The 9,945-nt window shown below is 31.2% G+C and overlaps 1 long non-coding RNA gene across 1 annotated transcript in view; it reads left to right on the forward strand.

The window, feature by feature from the left end:
* The window catches only part of LOC109350761, a 13,796-nt gene extending 3,906 nt beyond the window's left edge, over nt 1-9,890 (forward strand). The window contains exon 3 of the long non-coding RNA XR_002108126.1: nt 9,878-9,890. This is a non-coding gene — a long non-coding RNA (uncharacterized LOC109350761). The remainder of the gene's footprint in view (nt 1-9,877) is intronic.

Below are 9,945 nucleotides of genomic sequence, written 5' to 3' on the forward strand. Positions count from 1 at the left end.
TTGTGATAATTCTGCAGCAGTCTTCTTTTCTAAAAACGACAAGTATTCCAAAGGTGCTAAACATATGGAGGTGAAATACTTTGCCGTTAAAGAAGAAGTTCAGAAACTTAGAGTGTCAATTGAGCATATTAGCACTAACCTTATGATTGCAGACCCTTTGACGAAAGGGTTACCGTCCAAAATATTTATTGGTCATGTAACAAATATGGGTATTATGTTTGCAAATGAATGTTGAACATTATGTTATTAATAAAGTCTCAATATTTTGACACTTCGAGCTCGTTAATATTGAAGTTTTTGATTAATATTTTATTTTCACATTTATGTACACATGTGAGAATGATAATGTTGAAAATAAAATTTTCTTTCTAAATGACATTATTATATGATTCTCATTAATGTGTCATGTTAAGAATAAAGCTAATATAGTAGTACATGGAAGGGACTATATCGAATAAGTGATGTACAACCGCCATGACTCTTATTAGTTCTTGTTCTTAATCATGACTTGTAATGTAATGAATATGGAAAACATATTCTGAATATGCGCATTATGTTTGATGTTTATAAAATCATGAATTGTATTGTCACATGAGACAAGTGGGAGAATGTAAGAAATATGCCTCTTGTGACATGAATGGATATATCATTTCATTGTTTCATGACATAACTCTTGGATGAAGAGTCATCAATGAAATGTTAAGACTCTTGGAAAAGAACCTATATATAGTGTTTGATGGAAGCACTATACTAACAAGAAAAAGGACCATAAACATTGTCCCTATCTCTGCCCATAAAGATTGCTCTATCAGCCATCACTTAAGGAAGAGCATAGTAAGAACGGGAAGGAGATAGAAAAGTTACTCTATAAACCAAGAACACCAAACAACAACTAAATGGAGGATCGTATCGCCATGGGGAAAGGTTAGTGATTTGTAACTATTCTTATGGATGTGAAAACTATGATTTCTTAAGATCCATTTATACATGACTTCAAATAAAGTTTACAGTACTCACACATATGCTAGCAGATACAGAAGCTAATTGAAACTGATAGTAAGAGTCATAACTTATTTAATTGGTTTGGATGGAAGGCTTAGGGAATAAAATGATAAGAAAGTTGAGAGTTCAAATCTTACTCATCATAAAAATACAAATATTTGTCTATAAAAAATAATTAAAACAGATACTCAATACTACTTAAAGTAGTAAAATTAAAATAGAGGGTAGACCGAGGTACTTATGTATTCTGGTTTTGCACTACAATTGTAAACATAAGGGTTAAAAGGATGTCATGTAACAGTGATGTACTGATGTGTACATTGCTGCTTGCAAGCAATTTTGGTCGTAACTTTTTTATCTCTTGTTTTGATTGACATGATATAAATCTAAGAGATGGGAGAAGACATTTGAAGCTCAATCAAATATTATTAATAAATTATTTTAATTATCCAAAAATCGACTCTATAAATAATCAACCAATTATTATAGATTTCAAAATGACGAAATTTATAAAATCCCATCCTCAACTATTTTTTTCTCAAACTATATGGGCTTACAGGAAAGAAAGTCTATGTGCAAGTCTAAACATGCCTTTGAACCCAAGATGCATAGAATGGGATTTGAGCTACAAAACAAAGAGAAAACAAAATTCAAAACAAAGAGACGTCTAAAATTTAAAAGTAACTTGAAAATATAAAATAAGATACATAGAATGGGAATAAGTGTTTCAGTTTAGCTAAAATACTTATATATTAAATTCATCTATAATTAATTGATATTAATTTTATAAATTTTTTGATCAGCTATTAATTCTATCAATTAAAACTAAATTCTGCCAAACATCTAGGTTGGGGAAACAATATGGGTCTAAATACTCTTTATTTCATAAGTAAATAGAGAATATCTCAACATTTTCAATACTTTATGACTTTGTGTGAATAATAAAATATTGAGTTAAATGTTTGTTGAAAAATTAACAACCATCAAATGAGTGAGCTGGACAAAGGAATAAAGAAAGCGAAATAATGGAGAGAATCTCCGCCCAAAAATCTAGTTAATTATGGCAAATTTACTCCTTAGGTATACTTTGACTTTTAAATTACTGTACTAGTATAACTTTTTTTATTAATTACTAAAGTAGTGTAAACTTTTTGAAATTGGCTATTGCATAGGCGTTTTAACTTTTTTTCTCTCTTGGACCCACTAAAATCAGCAACCCAAGAAGAGTTTTTCTTAAACAATTCCTGTAGAAATCATGCACGAGGATGGAGTTTTTGATTTTTTTTTAATACATAATCAAAATCGGTAGTAGGGAAGGAGGTTTTTGGTTTTTTTCTACTGTTAAGAATCGGCTATGCAATTGGATGTTTTGGTTTTTAAAAACTCCCACTCCACAGCCGATTCTGGAGTGAGAAAAAAAAAATTAAAAACCAAAATCTCCAATTGCATAACCGATTCTCTATAGCAGAAAAAAAAACCAAATACCTCATTCTCCACTACCGATTTTGATTATGTATTAAAAAAATCAAAAACTCCATCCTGGTGCACGATTTTTACAGAAATTGATTAAAAAAACTCATCTTGGATTGCCGATTTTAGTGGGACCAAAAAAAAAAAGGTAAAACACCTATACAATAGTCGATTTCAAAAACTCTAGTAATTAATAGAAAAGTTACACTAATGCAATAATTTAAAAGTCAAAGTATATTGAGTAAATTTGCAGCCAATTCTCGTTTTTAGTTTGTAGAAAACACGTCTGTCTGGACTTGAGTTTTTTCTTTTAAATTTGTAGGTTATTGCAACAAAAGTTCTTTTCTTGATCTTCCTTTATTTGAATGCATGGAGTAATCACTTTTTCCATATTTGAATGCATGGAGTAATCACTTTTTCCATTGAGTAAAATCTTTTCTTGATCTTCCCTGTACCTATTTTGTAATGCCAACGATCCACACATATCCAATTGCATACATGTTCCAGTAGTATCTTAATTACGTGTAAAATCACTTAAAGATTTTAGTGCTTATAGCGAACCAAATTTAACCCAGGAATTCTCTTGATTTGCGCTCTTAGCATCTCTGCTTAGCTGGCTAACGACAAAACCATTATTACATGTTATTTTAAAATAATTTAAATAAATTATTATATATATATATATATAACACCTTTATCCCTAAGAATGGTTTGAAGAATCAACGTGCATGGGCCGTGTGGCCGAAATGTTTTGTCCAACTTCTGAAACCTAATTTCGGCTCACTCCAATGGACAAATTTCCACTATCATTTATTCTAAAACTCCTCATTAGAGGTGCATCTAGTTTTTCTCAATATTGTATCTTTAATTAATCCTTTGTTATTATAAGGCACCATACATTTTCCCTCATAATCTTCTAGTAGGGATACCATGTCTCCTAACAATTATGAATATTCATTTTGTACTAGACATCCTAAATTGTTTGTAATTTTATTTCTAAGCTCCATGCTTTTCTTTTTTGTCGTTGTACTAAGCTCTATGTTTTGTATACCACAGTACTTATATTTTAATAAAATATATAACTTTAAAACAAAATTATGAAACTGAAGTTGTTAAAAGTACATTTTTGAAGGCCACTTGAGTAAGTTACATTGTCATATCCAACTAAGGATTATCATAGTTTATACGATCAAGCATGCAATCTAATTGGATGTTTTCATATTGAGTTCCTTTGGTTGCAAAGTAGGCGAAAGAAAAGAATAAATTGCGCAATTCACTTAAGTTTTTTATTTTTTATTCCGTCCAATTAAGTTGTGATTTTAGCTCAGTAACTACCGGTATTTGTGTATTTGTAGCATATTGCATTTTAATTAATTTGCTCAATGTATAAGTCTGAAAGAACGGTTTAGAAAGGGATCAGAAAAACAATAAACATATTTTTTAGCTCTGTCATATGATTTTGCTTTATCTAAACAATTATATGATTACTTCAATCTGCAAATGTAAAAAAATGCATTCTCTTTGTTGAATACTTACAGCAGAAAGGACTCAATGGAGCTTCATGTAGTTTGTTCTTTGAGTCTAGCACCGTAGGAAAAAAGTAAATAGATAAAATACACAGTAACCACTTCCATTATGCATGCACTATGATTTAGGACAATATTAGAGTTGCTACCCGACAAAATTATTGAAGGAAAATGAAAATCGACTCACACTCACTATAGGCAATTGTAAAAGTTATATATCTTTTATTTGTCTTTCTTTGACCCTAATAGATACAGTGCTAAACACTATGATGAAGGAACAAAAGTAGATCTAGCTTTTATGCTCTTTCCATTGTGCCTAAATTGCCTTCTATTTGAAGCTAATTATTATACTATATGGCTACCCTTCAATACAAAATTTCTAGTATAATAATTAGCTTCAAATAGAACTACAAATAGACCAAAAGATTTGTGCAAAGATTTAATAGCGTTAATCGTGCAAAGAAAGAAATACAAAATTAAACTAGAGGTACTAAGTAATTTTATCATTATTTTATTTTCGTGTCTTGGGTAATTCTCTAGTTTAGGTTGAACCATTTTTTTTGCGCATTCCATACATTTGAATTATGTTTAATTGATTTATTAGTAACTATGATTAAACTTTAAAGGGTAAAAAACGTTTCAAAAAACTTATAAGGACTCGTTACAAAACATGCAATCTAACATGGAGAAAAACTTAGTTAAGGAATTAATGAATTATATATGTAACTATTGATGGGGGAGTTGACTTCTCATTGAAGTTACAATTGAATAAATTTAAAGTAATGCGATCATCTAAAAAGGAAAGGACACTATATAGTAGCTATATAAAGTTTGGTTAGCTATATACTTATAGGTTAGGGATGCTAGTACCTATTCATGGATTATTGTTCTATGTTGCATATCATCACCATGTGGGCATCTTAGGAATTTGGAAGTCTGAATTATCTGAGTAAAATAAGTAAAATAATGGATAAGTTCAAATATAAAACTAGACTCTTAAACTTAATGCTTTAAATATTATTTGGGTCAAGTTATAATGTCAAGTTTATTTGTGTTGTTCTTAGCTTAGTCCATTAATTAAATCTTCCATTACTTTGGGCTTCATTATTCCTAACAAGTGATCCTATAGGTATAAGTAGGGTTGTGAACAAGTCGAATCGAGTCGAACTAGAGCTCGGCTCAATAAGGATTGGTTCGGTTTGAAACTCGACTCAAGTTCGATATGAGTTATTTTTTAGCTCGAGTTCAGCTAATTTAAAGTTCGCCAACTGTTCGGTTAAGTTCGAATTGGTTCATTTGGACAACTCAAATAATTATTTCATTTTAAAAAATACTATAAAATGTTTTAGATATATAAATATTACCTTGTTTATAAATACAAAATATAATGTATGGATCATAATAAGCATAAAAATTAGTTTATATACATAAATATATATATATATATATATATAAATAAATAAATAAATATATACATAAATATATATCGAGCCAACTCATGAACCTAATGAATCGAACTGTATCCAACTTAAGTGCGACTCATTTACTTAACGAGCTCAATTTTCAGCTCAATTTCAACTGATTTGGTTCATGAACCAAATTTATTAAACTAAATAACGAATCGAATTTCAAACGAATATCAAGTTGATTTAGTTTATTATCAACCCTAGGTATAAGTATGTGAAGGAAGAAGTGAGTTATGTGGATAAAATAAGTCTCATTAAAAAAATAGATAAATTCAAATGAATATAAGTAGTAAGAAAAAAGTTCTCACTGTTTTTAAATATTCAAGTAAAGGTAGAACGTCCCGAAAACCACTTCATAAATAATATAATCAATCTCTTAGAAAAATGGGTAATTTTTTTTCTTTTATGTAATATATAGATCACAAATGGTTTTCCTTATATTCAATACTTTTTCAAGACGTCACATTTTATAAACCGCGGAAAGCAAATAATTGATACCTAATGGTAATTGAAAATGGTATAACACTTTTCTGAATGCTTTTCATTATAAAAGATTTGACCTCGCAACACACGCATCAAGGTGTTGCTTGGTTTAGTACAATATGGTTGAAAAATACAAGGCGTAATCTAATCATCGCCTAAACTTAAATCTGTAAAATAAAAATAAGAATGATATAAGCTGAGGGCGTCAGCATTAAAAAAGTACCCTACACATGTATCCCTATTCCAAAGAGCAAAAGAAGAGAAGCTACTCCTAGCGGCTAGCTCCAAGACTAGCGGGAGTATTAGAGCCCTCGCTCGGATCCTCCTTAGGCACTAAGTCGGATGAGAGGTCTACTACTTCCACAAAGTCCTCTATGCAGACTAACTCCATATAGTCGATATCATCGTCAACCTCCATCTCCTCCACCGTGTCAAAGTTGGAACACAAAGTCCTAATCCTCGCCATATCAACTCTCCACGTCCCCTCCTAGGTCATCGTGAATCGATAATTCCGAATCATTATCGATCGGTCCATCTAAACAACGATGTATAGAAGTACACCAAAGAGAAAGAGAGGGAGTAAAACATCCAATGAATACTCTTCACTATCATCATGAAATTACGCAGAATATCACACCAAAGAAGAAAAACAAATACAAATATAACATGTTATCATACACGACTGTGTCGATGATGAATGATGCTTATAACTCAAGATTTGGGAATAAATATCCACGAGTACAATATATGAATGTTATGTTTGGTTCATCCATCCTTACGCCAATATCCTCCAAATAAACTATTCGGAAATAACCAAGAGTACAAGTCCTATAACAAGCCGATTTGAATGCACCAAATTCATTACTCGCAAGTATATGTGATCGATCTATTCCAATGGAATTGTCCATTTCAAGATGGTATCGTATCAAATACTTTCTAGGCATCCCTCTCATCGATCCTGATTGCAAAGATGGTTTTTCAGAGTTTGTCTAGCTCACCATGTGAGAATAGTCTAATCTAACAGAATATCTCATCCAGAAATATAGGAGACTCATATCACATAGACCCTCCCTTAAGGCTTTGCTGACGCATGACCGCCATCACCGAGCTTCTCAAGATCTTGAGGCTCATTTGTCTCCCGAAATTTTCCTCTCTACTACTTCATTATTCACAATGAATATGCACATCAACCGATGTTAACATATTAAATCTTTTAATCATTCTTTTATAATGATCGGCCCAACCTAAGATATTTCCCATCGCGAATGCTTCGAGTGAGACCCGATCTTAACATTTTATGCAATAGAGAAAAACCTAACATCCACTACGAACCATTGCTGAATCACCCTAAACGGCCCAATGATCAAGCCTCTTACGTTTAGACTTACCACTTCAAGGTAAGCTAACTTAGCCAAAGTCAACACTTTTAAATCAAGACTTTTAAGTTAAACTTACCACTTTAAAGCAAGTTTATCTTAACAACGTTCACACTTTAACTAACTTACTATCTAAGACTTTATAACACTTTAAGTTTATAAAATTAAGACTTTAATAAGTCATCTTTTATCTCAAATCATTACTCTAACTTGGAAATCAAACGATAACATTTACTAATTAAACCCTTAATACATAATACTTTAAAACAACACTTTTTCAACAAAAAGTCATCCTATTACTTAATATGGTTCACAACTTCACCAATGTGCCCAAGAGATATCATCCAACAACATTTCATTCTAGGTAATTGCCTGGCTTTTTAGTATTGATAGCACATCCACTAAGCATACTAACAACACTACTTTAACACTTTAAAACACACTAAAACTCTTAAACATTTTGGATTTTAAAAAAAGAAATAAACTTTTCCTAGATACATATAGGCCACAATTTTTAGGCCAAATGGCAAGGAAAAAGTTTTGGTTTTTCAACTTATCATTAAACACATTAAAAGTTCATTTGATGTATAAATCACCACCTTTTAACAATTCAAACACCAACATTAAAATTTTCAGCATTAAAACAGAAAAATAAACTATTCTAAACTTGTCCAAGGATGTAGTTTTTCAATCCAAAAACAAGGAAAAAATTTCAAGTTTTACATAAGTCAAAAACTCCTTAAATGTTCACTTGATTTCACTATCAGACCCTTTAACCACGACCAACAAAAAATACTTAAAAAAACATAAACTCAACCCCATAAACAATATACTAAGAGATGGTAAGTATCTCATGGTGTAGGTGTGAGAGATGGAGAAGAGAAGAAGAGAATACCTTGCACTTTTTAGAAGGTTTTTAGCTTAAATAGAGAAAGTGAGGTGGGGGTATTTATAGGAGTGCCCTCCTCCTCCTCAATTCATATTTTTTGGTAAAAAATCTGATTTTTAGATTGCCTAGATGGAGGTGTCAATGCATGATGGTAGGACGAGGTTAGGTGAGTGAATAGATATGGAAAAAAAAAATACTTTTACTTGATTGACAAGCAATTGACTCATAATGCAACCAATACTCTGACTTGATTAATATGATGAGATTTTACGATTAAAGTTGTGCCCAAGTATTTACGGTTAACTTCATTCCGGGATGTACGATCTCCTGATTTAAGCTTTTCGCCTGAAATGCCTAAACTTGAATTTTGAGGTGAAAAATATCAAGAGATGGGCTATGGACAAACTTAATGTCTGTTTTGTCTTGAAATAATATTTTGAAGTCAATGGAAAAATTGGAATTCGATTCTAAGTTATAAAACTCAAAATCACGTTTTTCTTTGACTGAACCTCAGCAAAACGGTCTGAAATCGTCTCAGAGACTTTTATTTTCCAAAAAACTTGAAAAGTCAGGAAAGAAAATAAAATCATAATACAAGACTAAAACTCAACTGAGGTTTAGCCTAAAACATTGTCAATTAATTTCTAAAATTAATCCGTTAATAGTTAATTAATAAATTAAACGTGAACAAAAAAACACGGTGTTACATTTTACATAAATGTGTATGTAGCAATATATAATATGAAGTTGCACATACAATTTGTGTTCTGATAAAGGGGTGAGGGTTGGTCAGTCAGGTGTTTGGAAGGAGGAAGTGTTCAATTGGTAGTTTTCTTGGAGAAGAAAGCTTTTTGAGTGGAAAACCCGGTGATTGAGAAATTTCTGGAGCTTTCTAGAGGGATCGGGTTGAAGGAAGATGTTGAAGAAAAATGGCTTTGGATCCATGAGGTTACTAATTGTTACTCGTTAAAGTCAGCTTACAGAGTCATTCGACTAGGGGATGAGGTTAATGAAGAGGATCAAAAGTTGTAGAATATGGTTTGGAAATCTTGGGCACCTTTGAAGACTCGTTCTCTTGGTTGGAGAACTATCTTGGTTATGATCCCAAGTAAGTGGAACTTAGCCAAGATGATTGATAATTTTATTGGTAATAATCTTCTATGTGTTTGGTGTTAGATTGAGCCACAAACTGCAGGTCATCTCTTCTTCTCCTGCTATTTTTTCTTATCGAGTTTGGCAACTTTTTTATGATTGGCTTGGTTTTTGGTGGTGTTACCATCAACAAGAAAGTCTCACTACTTACAAAATCTTCTTCCAATTAAAAGTGGTTTACAGAATGGTGTTGATTATGTTCTTTGGATGGGAGGGATATGGATTTATCAAAGTGTAGAATTGTTGTCATTTTGAACCAGTGGCGGATCTTGATCTAAATTTTAGGAGGGGCAATAATATTTAGTTGCTATTTACAATTAAAACTAATTTAGTAATGAAAATTTTTAAAAACACACATAACTGAACTAGAGTAAAAAATTCAAATATTTCATTTTCATATAAATCGTATGTTGTATTCAAGAAATTCATTTGTTATCTTACTATGTAATTTTGTTTATAGGTCTTCATTGTTGAAAAATATATTTATATAGTAGCTGAATCTCAATAGTCAAGATAAAACGAATAATTTAATAAAACACTATATGACTAACAATGATTTAGAAATTTTCAAACATGAATGA

Source organism: Lupinus angustifolius, chromosome LG06, assembly GCF_001865875.1.
Source record: "Lupinus angustifolius cultivar Tanjil chromosome LG06, LupAngTanjil_v1.0, whole genome shotgun sequence".
Classification (NCBI taxonomy): Eukaryota; Viridiplantae; Streptophyta; class Magnoliopsida; order Fabales; family Fabaceae; genus Lupinus; species Lupinus angustifolius.